This window comes from Agelaius tricolor, unplaced genomic scaffold (genome assembly GCF_023055355.1).
Source record: "Agelaius tricolor isolate 1412-34295 unplaced genomic scaffold, bAgeTri1.0.p SCAF_27, whole genome shotgun sequence".
NCBI lineage: Eukaryota > Metazoa > Chordata > Aves > Passeriformes > Icteridae > Agelaius > Agelaius tricolor.
This window is the reverse complement of record NW_027269287.1, coordinates 1,568,813-1,592,548: the sequence shown is the minus strand read 5'-3', so window position 1 is coordinate 1,592,548 and position 23,736 is coordinate 1,568,813. Positions and strand designations below refer to the sequence as shown.

The window sequence follows — 23,736 nt, the reverse complement described above, 5'->3', positions numbered from 1 at the left end:
GCACATATGTAACCCAGTATTTACCATGCCCAAACACAATCAGAGACTTAAAATGCTTCTGAATTTTAAAAAAATTAAATTAAAAAAAAATCATCTGAGATGCTTCTGATACTTAATAGTTAAGCTAATTTATAGCATCTTAAAATCAAAGTTAATTAGATGAGATCAATACTCAAATTTGAGATATCTGGCAAATTTCTGACTTGATTTGTTAGGATTAGTACTTAATATATTACAAAATCCAGGCAGACCAAAAAGAATTAAAGGTAACAGCATCATTAACTACAAAAAGGGGTTTTTTGTGTGAAAAACATTCTAATCTAAAAAAAAGAATCATTCCTTCCCTTCAGAACAGTAAACAAAGACTTGAACATAACATAAAAACAAGTAATTTAGAACACATGCTAGTACATCAAGTGCAGGATTTCTTTCAATTTGTTTTCAGACCTACTGCTCTCCATTTTAATTTCCCTCCTCTTTTTTCATAAATAATATTTCTGATGGTATTAGTATCCATTTTCAAAGTTAAGGGGATCTCTACATTTTGAATATTTTGCCACCTCAAAATATTGCTTACATAAGTACTAAAGCAGGTCAAAAAATATTTTAAGAAACTTTTCAAAAAGGAATACTACAAGCAATCCAGAAAAATTATTACAGGAGAATCAACAACCACATGGCCTTGACATGGAATAGCATTAAATGCCCCTCAAATTTCACCATCCTCATAGCTATTTTATCATTACAAAGCACACTACCACTGTAAAATAAAACATTGAGAAGCACATGCTACTGCATTTTATGTAGCAACAGAAGGAGTTCCTTCCATACAAATAGAACTTCCCAGACCTCAGTATTTGCCACCATTTCATTTCTCCACCATCCCTTCCTCCCCTATGATTCCCCTTCTCTCTTTTTCTTATTCCTACCTTTTGTTTTTCCTTCCTTTCTTCCCCTCTCTTTCTATGCACGTCTGTTTTGTCATCTGCTCTCATTTGTTACTTTCTTCCAGCTGGCAGCATGCGAACCCTGGGGCCGAGGTCCCATTTAACCATGTCTGAGAATGTCAAGCAATTCTGGCTATGAAAGCCAGCTACCACCTGGGAGGAGATGGAGGGGGGCTGTAAGTCCACCAGAAAAGCCTGCCCAATAAAAGTCAGCCTCCCAGCCTATAATTATAACCCCTCACACACAGACACTGGGGCCTTGGAAAATGACCAAGCTTTCCTTTTTCCCACCCCTCCCTTCCTGTTCATTCTCTGCACTCTGGCAAACAGATAAAAAACTGAAGTGGCAGTCAACACTTTGGTACACCTCAAGGGTCTTATCTTACTGCCTGAATGATGCCCTCTTGCAAACAGATGCCCCTCCAGCTGTGGAAGAGTACTCAAAAATGTGGAGTTGTTTTTTTCACTGAACTAGAGATTGTTCAAGCAGGGTCATTAAGATATACTGCAGTGCAGTTTCTTAAGTCAGTTTGCAGTCCTTTTTTGCAGTTGCAAATGCCATCCCTATGCTGGAAATACAATTACTGGTGTACTCACTGTTAACAAAACACAGAGTTTAACAGCTCTTCTAAATTTACTAAAATTATGTCAGAAGAGCAATTTTAACTGAATCCTTGAAAATGTGTACAGGCTACATATATAGCTAATGCTGTCATCAAGGGAAATATACAGATACATTCATCTCACTGTAATAGACACCATTTCATCAGTTACACACCCCATGTAATTCATGTGAAACAGAGGTATGCTGACATTAGTCAGTGCATAAACAGCTGACACATCAAAAGGGTATGTTTGCAGATCAAAAGGATCTTCATCTTTTTATCTGCAGTATTTCTGTTGTGCCAAACTCCAACGTTATTTTTGCCACATTTAAAATTTCATGGAATATTTAACAATAGCTTGGGAATATTTAGCAATAAGCTTTGCCCTCCATTACAGCACCAGACTTTGTGCAAATGCATTGCAGCAACAATAAAGAAAGCACACTGTGCCAGTTCAGTGGTTTTATGGAGAGAAAAAAATCCAACCAACCAAAACAAACAAACGCACACACACACACACACAAAAGCTCAAACAAAAATCATACCAACAAACAAAACCCAAACATCCACCAGAAAGCCCCAACACACAAAACATTAAAATCAGTAGGATACAACACAGGTTTTGTGCTAGAGTCTTTGTTAAATTATGCCCTCATATACTCAAAAACACACAAGGAGCTGTTATTATTCATTCTGGAACTGAGCTTTACCAAACAGTGTCACAATGTCCTGTGATACAAATCTATCTTGTCCATAAAATGAATTGAATTACTGTTACAGAAATCTTCCTGAAGTAAGTACCTAAAGCATCCAACACACAGAGAGTTGTACTTTCAGCATTAGCTAAGCAATGGCTGGCACAGGACGCACATGTTTTTTGCTAGAAGGAAAAAACTGAAATTGGAAACATTTATAATTTTACATATAACAAGAAGCCTTATGAATAAACGTGAAGCAGGTGACAAAGGAATGTGTCCAGGTGGGGTTGGAATGTCTCAGCAGGGGAGCCTTCACGCTCTCCCTTGACAGCTCTGCCACTCTGAGTGTAAAGACGCTTTTCTACATGTTAAGGTTGAAACTCTTGTGTTTTAATTTACAGCCATTGCTCCTTGTCCTGTCACTGGGCACCACTGGAAAGAGCCTATCACCATCCTCCTGTCATCCAACAGTGGGATATTTGTATGTATACATTACTTAGTCATATTTTTCTGAGCTTTTCGCATACCCAAATTTCTCTAATGCTAACTTCCCAGAGATGCTCAGAAGATTTTAATGTTCTTACTAAAAGTTAAGAACTTTTATTTTAACACTGCAAAGAGTTATTTAGTTTTGTAGTGGGGAAAAAAAACTGCACGGTAAACAAAGCTAGCCCAACACAGAAAGCTGCTTTATTTATAAAATCTGGGCCATTTTTTGGTGTATCTTCATCATTGTTGTTGTTGTGACGTAAGCTAGAGCTAAAAAATTTACGAAATAGCTGGAGTAGAGTCTATATTCATGCAAAGAAAAAATTAAAGTGAAAAAAAAAAGATAAATAGCTAATCTCCTGCAGACAGGTCTTGCACTGCTTTTATTCAAATAGTTGCAAATACAAGACGAGGTATAGAACAAATGTAGGAAGACATTTTTATTTTGGCTAGGGTTTTACTTTTTGCCAATTGGAGCATTAAGCTTTCAGAAGATAAACACATCACCTGAAGCTGCATGTTAAATGACAAATCTGTTAGAGAAGAGAACAAAAACCATAGGCAAAATGTAATAGAGTTTTAAATTTTTTGGTCAAAATGATTACTAGGAGGACTCAGATGGCACAGCAGCTGAAGCTTTATTATACTTTACTGCTCACAGGTACATTGAAAGTGCCATTTTACTTAACAACAAAAACAACAGAAATAACAAAGGAAAGAAGTAGCAAATGCATAGCATTCATTCCCATTTATTGAGATTGCGGCAGGATGAAAAGCATATATGACTATCTCTCTGAATACAAACATTTATTCTGGGTTTTTTTTTGTGTGAATGTGTAGTTATTTTTTTCATCTCAGAGATGAGAAGAACAAACTGATCTAAATATTTTTCTCTAAAAGATACTTGAACACTAATTACTCATTTTAATTATTGTGTGACTATTATTTTGATTTCAAGCCACATGGTCACTTGAAAGGGAATACTCTAAGACCAATTAATGCAATTGTAAAGCTTGTGAAGCTGCATGAAAGCTGAGGTCAAGAAGAAAAGGCCAGCCATAGAAGTACGGAATGAGCTCAGAACACCAGGTTAGGTTTTTTCCATAGTAACAGTACAAATATTACAGAGGTGCACAAGATATTTCAATTCTGAAGTATGAATTTACTATTACTATATTTAGTTATATTTTTATAATTACTATAGTCAATATTGACTATTTTGCTTAGTCAATACTGAACTATGTAAAACTTTTCAAGCTGATAATAGAACTTCTGGAGTATTTTTTAATTGGGTTTCTTTTTTAAAAATTTAATTTAAGTTATCAAGAAAGATTATGCACCTTTTTACTGTCTGAAATACCGGGCAATATACACACAGTAACACTTTCAGATTTAACAAAAACTACAAAACATACTCATTAAGACAAAAATACCCTATATTCTACTCTTGTTAGACTCCATCTGCACTGCTGGTGGAGTCCAGCTCTGAGGTCCCAGCACATGAAGGACATGAATGTCTTGGAGTGAGTCCAGAGAAGGGATGATCAGAGATGGAGCACCTCTGTTACAAGGGAAGGCTGAGAGAATTGGGATTGCTCATCCTAGAAAACAAAGGGCTTTCGGGTGACTTCTGCCCAAAGGATAGCCCACAAGAAAGATGCAGAAAGACTATTTACAAGAGCATGGAATGACAGGACAATAGGGAATAGCTTTAAAAAAAAAGAGTAGGTTTTGATCAGATATTAGCAAAAAATTCTTTGCTGTGAGGGTGGTGAGGCCCTGGTACAGATTGCCCAGAGAAGCTGTGGCTGCCCCAGCCCTGGAAGTGTCAAAGACCAGGTTGGATAGGACTTGGAGCAACTTAGGAGCAACACGTGGAAAGTGTCCCTGTCCATGGCCAGGAATTTGAACCAGGTGACTTGTAAGCTCTCTTGCCACAGAAACCATTCCATGACTCTATGGGGAAACGAAAAAAGGAGAGGAGGAGGAGTGGACGGGGAAGGGGAAAGGGAAGGTGAAGGTGAAGAGAGAGGAAAGGAGAGGTAAGTTGGGAATCTTTTCTAAAATACAAAGAAAGCTTAGATCATAGTTAGAAAAAAGAACAATATAATTCTTAAACTACGAAACCATTTCTAATAGTTGGTTTGAGTACAATGTTTTTCAGTATACACTCTACAAGATGCAGATATTCCTCATTTTGAGGGCAGAAAATGAAATTTTTAATTGAAGTGTGACAAGTATGCCTCCTAATAAAATAATTTTTTATTACTATATAGCTGTATAAAGAAAGTCACCCCTAACAAAATGAATTGTAAAATATACTTAACAGAATTAAAAAAGGTGCAGACATGAGGAATTATCTGAAATACAAGGAAGCTTGCATAATAATATATATTAATTTACAGAATTGTGTCATGGAACACCATAAAAAAACCATCACAACTACAAAATTACTTAGGTTTTGCAGGTGTGCATATATATGGGTAAGTATACCAGAAATGGAACACTCTTTGTGGAACACCAAGTATGGCTTACCATCACACTTGAAATGTTTACAGGTAATCCCTTATTGTTACTTTATAGCTAACTAGACTTTAAATTATGAGTTATAGTAAAAGTCTCCACAGGAAAAAAATTGCATCTACTTACAGCATATGCAGCTACATCTCCCTCTTTAAAGAAATATAAATATTTCAAATATTTTAATCTTAATAATATTATAGTATTAGATAATATAATAAAAATTATATTCGAAAATTATTATGATCTAATATAAATTTCTGATTTAATCCTCAGTCATCAAAATTAAACACCATTGAATAATTAATCAGTAGACCAGGCTAGAAATAGAAAACCCAAGCCCTGAACATTTTACTTCCGACAGGGGTCTTTTTTCAGTTGTGAAGTCCAGACCAGCATTACATAGCAGAGCACCTTCAATTGCCCTGAAGAAATGGGAAATAAAACTCTTCCCTCTCCCCTTCAGTTTCCATCCTCGCTCATTCACTGTAGATCAAAGGGAATCAGCACAACCTGACACACAAGGCCTATTCCCCTCAGTGATCCAGCAGGTGCTGAGGCCAGACAGAAAGCCTGTTTTCCACAGCCCTTTACCTTGTTTGATCGCTGGTTACTTTTGATCTGACACTGCCCTCACACTAGTAATGACTTCCCCCTTGCAGAACCCACCTCACATCTGTCACCCAGAATAAAGGGTATCACACTGCGCCCTGACAAGGCCTATGGCCATGAGATGTGCTGCCAGCAAGAGGCTCCCCAGCTCCCACCATTTCCAATTCAGCTCCCTTTGTTCTGCTGGGTACTGGGGCCAGGGCACCAGTGACAACAGAGAGGATTATACACCAGCTGTGAAACTGAGTCTTCATGAATTTATATCTTTTCATCTCAGCTTCATCATCTCCCTAAATGCAATGAACTTCATGGTGGTTACGACGAAATACACAACCAACAAATGTTATGGAAAGTTTGTTTAAATCCTCTTTCCCTGTAAAAGAAAAGCTAGCAAATGTCCTCAAGTTAAACTGAGAGGCACATTTTTCCTCCAAATATTATTATTATTAAAGTTTTCCAACTGATGTTGGGGGAAGACAGAAAGCCAGCTGGCTCATACCACTGAAGGGCACAGGTGCGAGGAGCAGGGTATGATTTTTGTTTTACTGACAGAAGGTGTTTGAGAGTTACATGAGGAAGTTCTTTGTATCCACTTTTTCCTTGAAACAGGGTATTTCAACAGAAGATAAAGAAAATAGAGGAGGACTTTAAATCAGATTATGTTGCTTGGAGAATGTACAAAATAAAAAAGCATACAGGTTTTTACATACTACACAATAATAATATAAATTTTGGTTTAGCTTTGTAATTACATGTGCTATTGTTGTTTAAATTTCAGTCTATTATATATTAGAAAGACATACATTATTTTTGAGTCTGGAAGTCCAGTTAAAGAATTGAATATCACAAAGGACACAATCACACTTTTCCATTCTTCTATAAGCACAGATTTGCATGACATGGGTCACAGCCTAATATTAAGATTACACATTTAATACCCTAAATGACTTCCAGAGTGCTGCATGATCATTCTTCAAAATTAATAAAACTGTGCATATTAGAAGTATTTGGAGCATATTAAAAGCATTTTGAAATAACTTTTTGGAAGTCCTAAGTGCATGTATAGGAACTCAATTATGTAAACTGCTTAACTTCCAAAACTGAAATCAGATATTCTGAAGAGTTGTAGATCTAATTAACGCTTACACAATTCAGAAATCAGTATCTCCAGTCAGTATTAATTTTTAACTAAGTTCTGTTGAAAAGTAGTTTTTCCAATCATCATCTCTCAAAAGTATCACTCAAACTCCAGAAGCTAGCTGGACTCTTTGGAGGCGTGCTGAATTTCTCATGGCTGGATAATTATGCACAACAATAGAGCATCATGACTTGCTGACATTCCCACATGCGCCCTGGAATAAGCCTGAAATGAACAGAAAGAATTCATAGAAAATAAGTTCTCTTATTTTCAGCCCTTTTCCATCAAGAAACTCCCGGTCACTACATTAGCATCAGAAAGATTTACTCAAGTCCATCCTTGCAAGGTCACACAACAACTGTAACAGTTACAGCAAGTCATGACAACAGATGGATTTGTCAGAATTTGTGCAAGGCACTAATTGGGAACATCAAGGCACTACAATTTCTCCTTAAGGAATACTGCACTGTATTTAAAGAAGCTGGCTACCTTAAGACAAATAATGGTTTTCACAGGTTTTAATATAACTATGGTTTCTTGACAAAATACAGCTTTTTCAAATAAAACAACCACATTTTGTCTGATAATTCAGTCTTATATGTCAGTGTTTATCCCCATATCATCTTTGCTCCAAATGGGTTTTTATTTAACCTACAAGTGGGTTACTAGATGAATATAATGGGTAAAAAATTAGGTCTTCAAAACAAAATAATTCAGGGAGGACAAGTATACAAAATTGTGAGAATTAAACTGAAACAGATCTCTCCTTGATTTGAATTTAAATACAAAGTTGCAGATTTTAAAAGAAAATCATAAGGATGACAAAAGCATCGGAAATATCTGAGGAAAATAGGACAAAAAGTATCTTAAATATTTCTTGGCTTATCTGAACAGAATAAAATAAAATGCACATGATGCAAACTGATGAGATATCTTTGCATATGGCAGTCAATGTGAAGCTTTAAATATAGCTTAAATAACAAACACTTCAACTAGTCTGGAATTAAAAAAAACAAACCTCAGACAAAGGAAAAAATAACAAAACTTAAGTTCAGCATTCTTGAAAGACAATTAAAGTAATAATTAGAAAGACAGCAGATATTTAGAGCTAGACACTTTTCCAGAAACAGATTAAAAGTCGATTGAAATTAGGTATGACTGACTCTGCAGGTCACATCCTACTGAGTAACTGCTTTGTGCAGAGCACAGCAGATCTTACTACCAGCTCGGGTGATACCCCCTACTTCAGGAATTGCTGCTCCTAATTTCTCATCCCTGTTGATGAAGTCTTAACATTCATTCTGATGCAAAACAACAATCTTTCTGAAACCTTGTTTATTGTTACTGGGCGAGTATGCCAGTGTTAATGGTATCAGACAGATAAAGCTAAACAAACTGACCTTGAACAAACTCAGTGTCAGCAAGTGAAAACTGATAATAAACTGTGAAAGTACATAAGGCAAAGACAAAAGTGTTCAACAGAAGGAATGCTTGAGGGGAAAAAAAATCGCTTCAGTCAACTTAAAAGGATTGCAATAACACTGAATAACAACAAGGTGAAAATTATGGGGTTGCATCATAACTACCTGAATCTGAAAAGGAATTATGGTCTGTAAAGAGAGAAGCCCTTTGCCTCCTTCAAACAGTTTGCAAGAGAAAATAAAAAGAAAAAAAGTCTAAAATCTTTGTGAGACAAATAACAACTTTCAGTAAACATTTTCAATACCACTTGCACTATATAGAAAAAAATGAGTTAGCTACTAAATGACATGCTATTTGTATAACAACTAGATTAGCCTCAATAACAAGGATAAAACATTTGCAAAAATCATTTCCATTTCAGAGGAGAAATGGTAAAGAAAAAACATGGCTACACAAAAATAGACCTTTATGAGGAATCAAGAAAATAACATCTTTAATATATTAGGGTATGGTTTTTAAAAAATTTTGAATTAAGGTCAGCATTTAATGCTGCTACTGTTAAACCAAAATTCTCAATCAACAGAAGAGTCTAATTTTTTCGTTTATCTGAATCTTTGGAATTCTGCTTTCCTTTGCTTGACTGGAGAGCAGGGACAGCTTTCAAAAAGATAAGAGATTCTAAAACCATTCCATAGAACAACTTTGATTACAGCAACAAATAAACAATTCCCCTGAAATATACAATAATTAAGTAGAGGAAAATTGCACCTTTCCTCCCTCACACCACACAATCCCCTGAAGCAGTCCACAGTGCTCAGAAAAAACACATTCTTAATAACAGGAATAGAATATTAAGGTTGAATTGTCAGCCTCCATCCATCATAACTCCTCATACATTGGCTATGAGATGTGATTTGTGCAACTCACAAATAATGTGGTGTGTTGTGCCTTTAAAAAAAATCGACATAAGAGAGGCCTTCACCTTACACAGATGCATTTAATTTACCCCAACTAACTTTAAATCAAAATACTTTATAAATTGATATTTAAACTATTTACATAATATTAAGTTAGTGTTTAGGAAGAAAACAAACAACAAAATGCATATGGCATACCAAAATACCTTTAATCACAACAGTAATTCAAGAACTGTACATAGAGCAGCTACGAGATGGTGAATAATTTAGAACTTCATCTGTGATTCACCTCAACAATCAAAGTACTGATTTAGGCTCATAAATTCACTCAGAAATAGTTTCAAAACTGAGTGATAAAGACTTTTGGTTTAGTTGATAAAAATTACAGTGTTAATAAAATGGATTGGATTTCATCAAGGCATTGGAATACATGTCAATTCAGTGATAAGTTCACAAATTTATAAATGGTGCACCATCACTAAGTTACCACTTGTCTACTAGTAATTTCTTCATCTTTACTCTGCTAAACACGTTTGTCTTTTTAAAGACATTTTTCTGCCACTGAAATCCATCGGTAAATGTTTATAAAATGGTAGCATAGAATAAAACGTGAAAATATCAGTGAGAATTTAGACCTGCAATCTACATGGCCAAAGTCTACCTTTGGCAAAAGTATTCCAGCTCAGCAGTGAAATAATTTTTAACTTTGTGCTGTACAGCTGTGCGAGATTTCACTGCTAAGGATGAATCCAAAACCATTTTTCATAATTCCTATCCTCAAACTCAATGTCTTAGGATGTGGTTTCCCCTTCCTCTTATTTTGAGGAACCTATACACCAGGGAACATGTTCAAGAATTAATTTTTCCAAGTTAGTCAGATGCTCATAATCTTTTCCTTTTATTCCACACTCATCTATTAGTTTGGTAATCTTTCATTTTAAAGACAAGATCACGTGGAGCACAAATTAGCAATCCTCTCTGATAAAAATGGCTTACATTCACTCTCAGAAACAGTACTAGTAACACCAATGACTTACACACATCCCAGAAATGGGGGGAAGGGGGAAGAAAGAAGGCAAAGAAACATGACTTTGGGGAAAATCTGACCGCCAATCCCCACTCTTTTCCAGCAGAAAAAAGCCAGAATGGGCTGTAAGACTGGGTGTATTTGGAGAGCAGCATCACTTATAACTGATCTGTCATTTGATTAGGCCAAGCTTCAACTTTAGGGGAGAACCATGGAAAAAGTAGGAGTGAATGTTCCAGCACCCATTGTAAACTCTCTTTTCAGTATTGAAGAACATATGACTTCTGGGAAAGCAAGTTTTTTTAATCATCTTGCAGATTTCAGTAGCAAGGCTTTTCCAGAATTCTCACTTTCTTTAATCCCAAGCCATACTCTCCAAATGATCATAAAAACCCCCAAGCCTCAAAAGCAAACAAGCCCAAAATTCCATCCAAAATCCATCACCAAGAAATTTCATTTTTATTTTTCCAAGATAAAATCTAGATATTTAGTTAAAGCTGCCAAAAAAAAAAAAAATCAATGCCATCCACTGATTTTTACCACAGGGATGGAAAGCCTCTCAGACAAGACAGAAGAGTCAAGAGCTTTCCTTATTTTCCCACGTTCCTCTCATAAAACCAACAGGGAACAAAACATAGATGAGCAAAAGCAAACCAAGACAAAACAACAGAAAAACCACCAATGACTGCTTTTATTTGATCCTACACTTAGAGCAGACCACAGCATGTAGTGACAGAAGTACCACGTAGCCCGACGAAACCTTTTCACACTCTGAACAGAAAATGTTCAACCTGTGCCAAGTCACGTCACACTGCTCTACATCCATCTAAGTAATCCATCTCAAAATAAATTTTCTTTAGCATAGATGACATGTATATACAGCAAATAACAATCTTTCTCTTCAAACCTGGGTTTGAACATAGGCAAACTGTATTTTTCAAAGGATAATAAAACAGCAGAAGGACATCTGTCATACTGCTCTGGGTGCCCCTCTTAACTAGTGTAGAAAAAACCTGAATTTTAATGATTCAAAAGGAGATATTCATAGAGATCTCTTACTTTTTTGTGAAAAATGAGAATTTTTCCAAACAAAAGATTGGCACATACATTCTCCCTAGCTAGAAGGAGAATTTCTCTCTAAAGTAAAAAGCAAAGGAAAGCTATGTGCAACTGAAAATGTGACGAAAACGGAAATTGTAATGCTACATTTATGCAAGCACTACAAACTGCAATGACTGCAATATGAAATTAATTGGCAATTGTTCAATAACATTTGTTTTCAGAATCAGCTGCTTTTACAAAAATGTTGATTTTGTGGTGTACAACATTAGTAATTACTCCTTACAATCAGAAACCTGTCTTTTCTGCAAGACAAGAAAACAAATTAAAAAAAATAAAGAAAACCATAATCATATGCCTTCTGAATACAATTGCAAAAAGGTCAACCAGTAAAAACAACAATAATTCCACCTGCTGTGTTAAACAAAGAAAATCATTTGCAGTGTCATCTGGAAAAAAAAAAATGAACACTACTTTTAAGATAGCCAAATTTGTCAGGAACAAATATGCCTGGAGAATTATATAGATGAAAGAGGGGCGCAGTCTCCTGTGTTAGAGACTAACTGTGGCAGAAGCTGCCTGTCCTAGTAAACACAGCCCTAGCACACCACTTCATGCATGGCAGATTTGATTCATATAGAATGACATCTTTAACAGAACTACCAGATTAAAAGAACAATTTATTGAGGCACACATTCATAAGAGAAGGTACCTAAATATATGATCTGCCTTGTTTCATTATGTATTGAAGTTTCACTTCTTTCAAAGCAGAATTTCCTAAAAAGACCAGACACAGAAAGACATGAAACATGTTTAATTAAAGAAGAATGTATTAATTTTTTTTAACTGCTGGACAAAAATATTACATTTTTACTTGCAAATATTGCTTGGAAATATAAGCCAGATAATATTATAGAATAAAATATTTAAATTCTTTTTCTTCAAATAGCATGCTAAAAATGGTGGAGCATTTGGAAACATATAGCACTACAAAATTTCTGCACAGCTAGTAGCATCTAAATGCAAACCAACCACAGAGAAATACTCTTCAGATCAAAAGTGCTTATACCACAAAAACCACCAAGTTTTCAACTGTCTTTAATGCACATTTAGTATCTTTAATCACCTTCTATTACCTTGTCGATCTTCAAACTTAAAATCTATTGCCAAATGGCAAGTAGATATTGATCTGCAGACACAGAAATACCTAGACTTTACCAATTGTTGAATTAGTGTCACCACATTTCTATGCATTACTAAGTAAATAGCTTAAAATTTACAAAAATAGTCAAAATAGGCATCTGGATATACTTCTTAATTAAAATGTACTTGAAATTTTCCTTACAAATACTTGTAGCTTGAGAGCGGGAGCTTAAAATATTTGTTTCAATATTCTACTTGTGCCTGCTTTAATGTAGAAACCACACTATCATCATCTTCATAAGATTAGAGGAAATTACCAGCTAAGCCAAAGTTAACAATAAAAATAAGGAACTTAGCATAGCAGCTTTTTGCCTTACCTCACCCAAATTTTATTTTTGGAGGGTGTCAGTTCACAGATATATTAGGTCTCTTTCTACAGTCCAAGAATCACTACTGCCGTGTAAAAGCACAAGCCAATGAACTAAACCAGCAGTATCTCACTGTGAAAATCTAGGACAACCCATTTCTATCATACTTTTCAGTCCCAGACAGAGTGGTTTATAGGAGAGGAAAACAATGATCTACCTGAATTTATGCTGTAATGCAGCACAACTGTCACGTGCACGAAAACAACTAGACCACTACCAAAGTATCTGAAATGGCGGGAATACCTTCAGAGAAGTTTGGAATTTCCAGATAACTTCTGCCACCAAGAATGAAGCATATAGAGGAGGCAGCTAGTGGCCTTCACAGGACACGACAGTCCTACCAGATAGAATCACAAGAATTTTGTTGCCTTACAAAAAACTACTTCCACCAAAGGATGATAGTCCTCCCAATTTTCCATTTGTATAACAGAACTAGTAAGAAAGTAGTGCCATTCAAGTTAAAAATTCACTGTCCACATAGCTTTTTTCCCAGCAAAAAAATAACATCAACCACTTATCTCTACAGGCACTGCAGTTTCATTCATTACACAGAGGACTAGCATCACAATCGAAAAAAACAAAAGGTCAACTGTAGCAATCCTTCCAAAACAGTTTATTTGCATCACCTTTCCCAAGCAAGGCTAAAAAAGAAAAACAAAAAAGCACAGAACAGCTACAAGATGTACAGAGAGCGAACACCCACTCTATTTCTATCTCATTAAAAGCATTCCAAAACTTCCTGAAACTTTGTTGCAAACACTTCAAAACCTGGAGAAATTGTAGTCTAGTAGCATCAGTAACAGCACAGTGTTTTCCAGACTGTACATTGTTAAGAGACATTATAAAAAACCCCAGCACATTAGCTCAAGAATGAACTCTATAGGAAGAATAAATCTTCTAAGGAATTCTGGGATGCAAGAGATGTACTAGAAATGAAGCAAAACAGTACAATATAGAGCTGTTATGAAACCTATAAAGTATAAATTTTTGAAGTGTGCACCATTAAGGTATTTTCAAAAATGCTTAAAACCACAGAAATTATCAACTACTATTTTATTCTAGAAATTACTATCTTTCTGAAATAACAAATATATTTAAACAGCCTTATGTAGTAGCTGAAATCATCCAATTTCAAGAATACAATCACAAATCTCTCACTCATGTTATACAATGTAAGTATTCTCTACATAGCTGAGTAATTCCCTGTATTTTCAAGAAGCTGCACAAGATTAACAGCAAACACTCCGCCTCCCACCAAAACAATCCAGCAATTTCAGTGTGACCAACAACTTTCATTTTCACATATTTTAAAGAGCAAATCAAAAAAGATACTGAAAAACTTCAGACTACTTGAAAGAAAACTATAAAACTGCTTTTATAAAAGCATCTTTTAAAAACTCTAAAGTCTCCAAACATGAACAGACTGGGAAATACAATAAAAGAGAACTGTGCAGATGAAAAGACTTGCAAAGCTGACATTTTATGCAAAGCAAACACCTCTTTTGTCACACCTAATACACCTTGCTGCAAACCCTGACAGTGGTGAATTGCACAGATGTACCTCTGGCACAACAGCACAGACAGCATCAGCAGGGTGGCATCACCAGACACACAAGGCCTACCAACAAATCCTCTGGGCACAATTTAATGCGTTAATGAGGGAGACCATGGCAGAGGCACGGCCTCCAACAGCAGCACCACGTGCAATCACTACTGCAAAAATGCAGCCTCTGGAAGCAGTCCCAACAAGCCTTCAGGAAAACTTCTGCTGGCAATGCACACTCATCCACAACAAAGTTGGCCCATTGAGGCATTTACCAAATCTAGTAGTTTTTTCTCTTGGGAGTGAGGAAAATAAAAATACATTATGAAAACCTTACCCTTGGAAGTATTTTGTTTGTTTTTCTTTACATTCAAGAAGAAAAACATTTAAAAATAAGTACTTCCCAATCATATTTGATCTTTTTCATGATTTTGTAGTCTAGATTTTTTTTCCTAATTTACATTTTGATGTTTCAGATAGAAAATATTCTTAAAGCATACTTGTAATTTACCAAGGTGGTAGGAGAGGGAAGACCAGCAAAATCTTCTCCATTGCTGTAGTTTAACCCCAGGCAGCAGCTCACTACCCACAGTGGGATGGGGAGGAGAATCAGTAGGGTAACAGTGAGAATACACAGATACACACACACACACACACACACACACACACACATATATACAGATAGATATATATATATAAAAATCTCACAAAAACTTTAAAGAATTTAAAGTAATTTTCCTGTTTCAGAAAACTGTAATTTAATTGCATAATGACAAAATAATGTACAATTCCCAGAGAGACATAGACAAAAAAAAATCCTGAAGAAATCCCATTTGGATGCAACAGAACAAGACCAAATGGAGACAACCACAAGCTCGTGTCTGAGGATCACCCCAGAAAGACAATTTTTAGGGAAAGCCTCAGATACAACAGATAACTTTTAATAGTCATTACTGGAAAATATTAATTAAAAAATTAATTTAAAAAAACAAACTATACTAAACAAGGAAAAGGAGGAACACTAAGCTAAGGACTCTTAAAAAACTGGGGCAAAGCTACACATAGTTCTGAAAAGCAGAATAGGATGTTCAAAATTTGCTACAATAACTACAAGAGCACCTATGTCTAAAGTTCAGACAAACACAGTTTTTTAAACATTATCATTCTGGATTAAAAAAACAATGACAATTGAAAGGCCAGAGCAAATTCTAAAAAAAATAATGCTGAAATCCCTAGGATGAAAGTGCATAAAGTGAGCATGAATGATAAATTTGCAATTTAAGTGTAAATCCAAGTATAAATGTAAACATTTACTCACAAGGGGGACTGATGCTGCAGTTTAAAACTCACAAGAATTTAACCTTCACTCAAAAAAGACAGTATTTAGGATGGTTTCAGCAGCTCAGTCTCCCTGCATATTCAATTTGCCCTGTAACATTGTTTACCAACAATGTAGCATTTTGGACAATACAGCTGCCTGGAAAAGCACCTCCATATACCCACAGAGAACACACATTTATATGCGTGCTCCCAGGTACCAGTCACTATAGCAAGATGAGAGGAGAGAATGCAGACATCTGTAGAACTTGTCATCTGACCTCTTGTACTGAAAACTGTAACCTATATAAGTTACAGTGAATTTCTTTGGGAAACAAAAGTGTTTTCCCACAGCTTCAGAAATTTGACAAGTTCATTCTTCTAGCTTCATAAAGATAAAAAAGTTTAACTGGAATTTGCTGGAAAGAAATTATATAAACAAAGATGCCTGTCATTCATTGCTTTTACATAATCTTGTCTCTGTCGTATACAAATAAAAAACATATTTGTATTATCTTTGATTGATGCAAATTACCACTATTTTAAAATAATGATACTGACAGTTTTAAGGGATTTGCTTCACAGCATCATACTTATGATCTCTTTCAGTAAGCATCACAGCTCACTGGGAGAAATATTATCAGTTTTGATTTATTGCTACCCTTAGTGAATGGCTGAAGAATCTTACAAAGTACCACATGAGTCAAGATACCAACTTAACAGATGAAGAACCTACAAGTGATTCATCTGGAGTTTGCCAGTGCTCTCTTTGACACAAGATACCACCAGATTAAAACAAGTAAACAAAAAACCCAACAAGAAAACAAACAAACTACAGAAATTTCAGCTCCATTTAGATAACTTTAGTATCTCGCAGCATATATTTTAGTGGAAGGATTTTTTACTCTAGTATAATGGACTTTGGTTTCTGACTAAAGTACTGTAGTACCAGTGATCCCAAAGGACAACTAAATATGGATATTTCAAACAACTGAAAAGGCTCCATATCCAGCTACCAATTCCTGGTCATCAAGTTTTTAATTAAAAGCTCAAATAACTTATTCAACAACAAGAGCAGCCAAAAAACAAACGAAAGAAACAAAAAGCAGAAGTGCCTACATTCTAACTCAAAATTTAAAACTCACAATTTCCTGAAATTTTCCTGTATATTCCATTTAGAATTTTTGAATTACCTCTATCCATTTGGACTTTCAATACTAGAATCTTCAACACTGAGAACATTATTTGTTACAGTTCTTCCTAAGCTTGATGTACAACACCAACATGGCAAACCATTAATGCACAGACATAAAAAGATGTCACTTGAATGTATAAATAAACGCATTTACCCTTTATTAAAATTATATGCAAAATACATCATCTGCAAATATCAAATGGAAAATCCCCTTATAATGCTGACCAAACAGTAGAAAAAAGTTTTGTATCAGCCACTTTTCCACTCTTTCATACCATCACTCACTTCTTTGTCATTGTATTAATCTACAGCATATGTACTACACACTTTTATACATAGAATGTTTATTAAAAGTGGTAACAAATTACAGCCCAAAGATATGCTTCAAGTGGTATAATGCCTAATTTTATATTAATATCAAAACTGGAAGTTTTTTAAACAGTAGAGTAGGTACACAGTCATTAATCAATCGCACATAACCTGAAAGGAGTCAAAAATTATAATTAATTCAGAAATACAGATTACAACCCCAGTTGTTGGTGGCTTTTAAATGCGTACACACACACTGTACATGTCAAGTAAACTCACAACATCAAAATGCAGTACCTGTCTAAAGAAACAATAGAAAAGAAGCAGAGAGTGGTGAAACCATACAGCTGACCTTATTGAGACACTTAAGAATTACTCTTGATAGCAATCCTGGCAGCTGAAGGGAACACAGGGTCTGTGGAACCAGCACAATACTCAGAAATTATCTGCCACGCATTGGCAATTCCCCACAGCTCGGACCGGGAGCTCGTCACCACTACAAAGTCAATGCCGCCACCTAAGGGTGACAACACCGCACTGTGTTCACTGACACAGTACTTAAAGTTACATTGAAAATTGAAGTCTGCACTGTGGTTCTAATGCCTTCACAAAAGATACATGTAGCTGATTTATGCATATGTACACAAGTTTTGCCTTTTTCCCTTCTATTAACATCACACTTGGCATAAATGTTTCACTGCAGGAACAGTATTATAGAAACTGCCCAAGTCAAAATGCAATGGATCGAAACAAAAAAAGACAAAAGACAAAAAAAATTGAACTCTAAGGAATAAGGTTCTGTAAGTTAGATTTCTAAGATTTCTAGAATCATTTTATGTCGTTAAAAAAATTAATAAAGTAAATGTTTCAGAAGAGCTTGTCAAAAGACAAACTTCTCCATAGCATTTTTACATGAGACAGATGTCTCATGTAGTTCTTATGAAAGCATGACTTCCTACACCTCATCTTAGTATCAGTATAGCTGTTAAACGCATTTTTAAAACGCTGAACCTTACTTTTATAGTACATTAGGTGGTTCTGGAGTGTATGTAAACTGTTTGAGAGACTAAAATACAAGAGGGACTTCATCATTACTAGTGCATACTACCAGCCTGCCATCTCCACAAGGTTTTTGCTTCAGAAATCTCTAATTTAGTACTTGACAGTAGATGAAACATCATTATCCAAAGCTATGATATACAGCGTACACAAGAGAGAAATCCATCTCAGTAAGTACAGAGTCCTTTACTGCGGGGGTGGGGAGGCTTTGGACCAGGTTATCCAGAGATGCTATGGGCTGCCCCATGCCTGGAAGGGGACAGGCTGCATGGGGCTTTGAGCCACCTGGCCTACTGGTGCAGTGGTAGTGGGGTTGGACCAGACCTCTTTAAGGTCCCCTCCAACCCAAATCATTCCATGACTCCACGATCTTCCTGAATATGTACATAAACTTTTAGTAAGCAACTAGTTATTGAGAGATGCTAGTTATTCAGGATAAACAAGTCCTAAGAAGGATGAGCAACATGACATTACAAAGCTGTGAGATTTAGTGTGTTGCTTGCTTAGTTAGCATCAGTAGCTGGATTTGCTGAAGCCTTAGGCCAGAAGCTGTGAACTTAGACCTAGATATACTTTCAGCCAGAATAATTAATTTACTTAGTCATCTTCGTAGGAACTGGTACAGCGCTGTGTTTTAGCTCTAGTATGAAAAGAATATTGATAACATAGTGACGTTTTGGTTGTTGCTAGGCAATGTTTCTTATATTAAGACTAGTGGTTTTTTAGCTTTCCATCCTCTGTGCAGGTGCACCTGAAAAAAAACAGAGAATAAGAAGGCTACAGTTGTCAGCAGAAGCTGTAATTCAATGAGACAAGAAATCAAGGGCCTGCCTGTGTGGTGGACATGGAGAAAGAAACCAGGAAAGTGCTAGAAGACCACAAACTAAAAATTACCATTAGATCAAGGCATGAGAAGAGTGTGTGAGAGGTGGATGCATAAGTCACAAAGGTTGACTATGACAAACCACATTGCCTGAGGTTTTCTTTGTTCTGGGTCTCTCTTTGAAGGCACCCAACCTTCACTGACCTGATACTAGATCTTTATCAAACCTCTATTTTTATAAATCCAGTGTCTGAGATTCTTCTGCAGGAAACCTCGGTGGCATCTGAAGGAGAAGGAGGTGCCTGTGTCTGCAAAGAAAACCAGAAGCAGGGTCTTTCTGAACATGGGGTTTTAATTGTAAAAATAGTAATTGAAGGGGAAAGTCTGGAAATCTGAGATTTTCAAAACCTCAAATAATGATATAAAGTGGTTCAAAAGTATTTTGGGAAAGTATGCCTGTAGAAACATGGGAAATCAATTCTTTTCTGAAATTTCTTCAAGTAGAAGAACAGTTTTTAGCAACTGCATGTAAAAAGAGAAATAGCATATGGAATATATTGTGGGGGATGGAAAAAGGACAGGGAAATTACATTCTTTTGGAATATTTTCCCCAAAAAAATTCTTTCATTTACCTGTTAGCATTGAAACAAAGTAAATTATTATACATTCTAAACATTTGACACTGTGCAGTTTATAAGCCCTATAATACATTCTTCCTGAAACAATTTGCCTGGGCTAAACTCAAAGCAAAATACTCTCTCCTCTCAATGTTGAAGTAAGTGTTTTGTAGATGAGAAGTATGAAGCAGGAAGGGAAATGGTTCCCAAAGTAAAAACAGAAATGGGGAGGGGAATATCATTAAAAGACAAAAATAAATTTATCAGCTTACACAATACTTTTTATTCAGAAAATATGAGAATTAAGTTTATTTTTTACTATACACTTTTATACTAAGTTTATTCCAGTCAATGCTGTAAAAGCATATGTTAACTGTTTAATTGTGGAACAAAACCGTAATATTCTGTGTAGTCTATCTTAATTCTTATTTACTGAAACTAAAACATATTTTTCACATATCTTAAGCATTGTAGTTTCTATCAAACATAGCATCACAGTTAACTTGAATTTAAACTCTTGTCTGCTACAAACAGCAAAGGTAAGCAGAACCCTTATAGAATACCCATCTTAAAAAACTGCTAAATAGCCACCTGTAAAATATGTACTTTAAAAGTGTTATCACATATCAAGTATATTGCCAACTGGGCCAAAACTGGGTTATCTTGAACTTGAAGACTCAAGAGTCTAACGAAGAAATAGAAACACAGCCAAGTTATATTCTAACTGTCTTAATGAACATATCTGGAAACCATCAAACCTATTATTTGCCTTTAAGGATCCACTTCACAACATCATTTTATTGGAAATGAAGAAGTGCTGCTACAGCAGCTACTATACTAGCTCATCCACTCTTAAATGAGCTTGTAAAAGAGAATAGAGAGCATGGGAACAAAGTATAGAAGGAGGAATACTGACATTCTCTTACAATATCAAAAACTCCACCCCGCTTTATCTTTAAAAGCTCTCTCCCATTACCTGTATCTAGTTCACCACAAAAATCCACAGACGCTAGGTGGAATAGAAAGGAACAAACTTGTAACTACCACCTGGTTAAGTTTTGGCAACAATTGTAACATAATTTTAGCCATTAAGTTACCCAGTTAAGGAAAAGTAACTAAAAAGAAAATAGTGTATAAAATCAATTCAGTTAAGTGGAGAAAGGTTTTCTTCAGCTCTACATTGAGCTTCTAAATCTAGATCTCCTTTATTCAAAATAAAGAAAACAGACAGCTTGCACAAAAGCTTCTGGAGATAACCCTTTCATTTGAGTGCACTGTAGTCACTGAGTTCTGCATCTCAAAAATCCTTTAACATATTTTGGGACTCCACCATTCTATTGCAATAAAAGCCATCCAGGTCAAGTACCCCCTCTCTGTGTCTCAGCTAGATTACTACACATTAGTGTGGAACAGTTCTCTGGCTTTACATCTAAGCTAGGTACTCTTTATGTCAGGTGGAAAGATTAAAAACAGCAATTGGTACAAAGATAACAATGAAATCAACCTATCCATCTGCCACCAGCTTCATTCACATTGAAAATTCACATGATGCAAACACAGAAGTTATAGCACACCGTATCAGTCACAACCATAAAATAAAAAGTCCAACTAAATTCAGCCAAGAAATTAAGAAATTTTCTAGTTTTGTTTGGACAGAGCTATAATCTGCTCTTCCATTTACACTGAAATTCTGTGAGATTATTCAATTGCATCAGACTTCTTGGGGGTAGATCAAGAGACACAACACGGTGGCACACTTCATAAGTCCTAAAAAGTTATATATTTTTTGTTTTACTAGGTCCCAATTTGGCTAGTATGCTTCAGAGAAGAGGCTCAGCATATAATTTTCTGTCATTCAAAGGACAGAGGAAAAATAAACATATTTTGAAGAGATACAAATCCTAAACAGTTATGCAAATAACAACAACCTTCTGTTGTTGAGTTAGCCATGCAACATTAACTTTTTCCTCCTACATTCTTTGTCCCATTTATTAACTGCAGCTTTTGCTTATTACCATGAAATAATCAGCACTTCAAAGACAGGAAAGGGTCTATTTTTCTGTGAAATGTCTAGCATATTCAACAATCAGAACATAAATTCTCCTTTCTCTGCTTCTGCTCAGCAGTCTGATAACAGAGTTACTTAGCAACAGATGAAGCAACTGAACTGTGTTGCCTGATCCACACACATTTTACTGCAAAGTAGCACTCACAAAGTCATTATTTAGCTGATGGTTGCCTCTGCCTAGATGTATTTTTGAAGTGTAAAATCCATTAGTGTGAGACAAGCCTATATGAAAACTCAACCATCATGTACTACCTGTAATGCACTACACATTTTGAAATTAATAGAAATTGCCTATAAGAGTCATACACATGATTTTAAGTACCTCTGAGAAAGGAATAAACAAGAAAATGCAAAACATAAGACTCTTTACATTATTTACATGGATGCTACAGCATTTGCTTAAAAGGGAAGGATAGGAGTCCTCCTTCTAGCATACTGACAATTTATGAACTTTAAATACACAGACCAAGCCCTTGTGTGTCAAGTACACTTTTCTTGCTACAGAATATTTTGATTTCAGAGAATGAATGCTTAATCACTTTGAAAATACACACACACACAGCAACACATATCTCCCCAAAACACCTTCTTCACCAGTGGAGCAGGAAGCAATATGTGCCACACCAAATATTAAGGAGATTTTTTAGAAGGGAGAAAAGTAACCCACAGAACTTGACAAACCATTTGCCGACCATGACTCCCTTTAAAGGCAATTCCCCAACTAAACAATCCCTTTATTTTTAAACTATTTTGGCATGTAAAAGTTTCTATTTTACAATTGCATGAGAACTCTTAAAAGTTGTCTTGGGTCATCACACAAAACAACACTGCCAGCAAGACCTGAAAGTCTCTTGTGCCTAGCAAAGGGAAAGCACAGCAGCTCCTTCAGCTTTGTCATCTAAGGGCATTGTTCAGGAGTTATTTTATTCTAAGGATTCAACACCCTGGAGTTCATAACAGCTTCAAAACTTATTTCATTTGAACATATGAAGATCTATGAATCTGAATTTTAATTTTACAGAGCTATACCAAGTTTGCCCCATGACTTTTTCTTCCCCCTGAAAAATTAAGGATAGGCAGGAATTTAAGTACAATTAGATACTTCAAAAAAGAAAGTAAATTCATTAAAAACTAGGCAAAAATTCAGTTTTGGTAAGTCACTAGACAAATTATCAGAAGGGGTAAAATTAAGAGAAATTTCCTATTTATTTGATAGCAAATATTTTTGTCTTATTTGCAAATAAAAATTAGTGTTATGTTTTCAACAATGAAGTAACCAAGTAGAGTGCAAGTTAAGTGTACAATTCACGATTGTCTTAAAAAGGATTAAAATACTTCCTGTGTTCCATTTCAACCAGGAACATCAATGATATTTCAGATACTAAAACCACAAAGTCTTTAAATGCTAATAACTGCAATAACAACTTCTTAGGTTATATTTCATACTATAAAGTGAATAAAAACTTCAATGATGAGAACTCTAAGATGCATCTACAAGGAAAGCTAAGTTAATTCCTTGCCTCCAAATTTTCCAGTGATCAAGTACTTATGCAGGTATTTACACACACTACTTTCTTAATTACAATTAAGTCATTTTTCACATGCAACTATGCAAATCTTGAAGGTTTTCCTCTTCTTTTCAAAGACAGGGTTAATTAATTTTAAAAGGTGGGTTAATTAATTTTAATTCACCCAACATTCTCTTTCTAGAGAAGGAAGGAAGATGTTTTTCCTTCCAGACTTCTCAGATCATTTCTTTTTCTTTGTCATATTTAAAGTTTTTTATGTATTAAGGTAAGA

General features: G+C 35.4%; 1 protein-coding gene and 1 long non-coding RNA gene across 2 annotated transcripts in view; both read right to left on the bottom strand.

Moving 5' to 3' along the window:
• Positions 1 to 23,736, bottom strand: part of FBXL17 (F-box and leucine rich repeat protein 17) — a 266,957-nt gene that overhangs the window by 224,467 nt on the left and 18,754 nt on the right. The window lies entirely within an intron of this gene.
• On the bottom strand, positions 17,196 to 19,556 carry LOC139600389 (uncharacterized). The gene is made up of 2 exons (XR_011682511.1): positions 19,456 to 19,556; positions 17,196 to 19,179 (listed from the first exon to the last, which is right to left on the bottom strand). It is a non-coding gene; the product is annotated as an uncharacterized lncRNA (long non-coding RNA).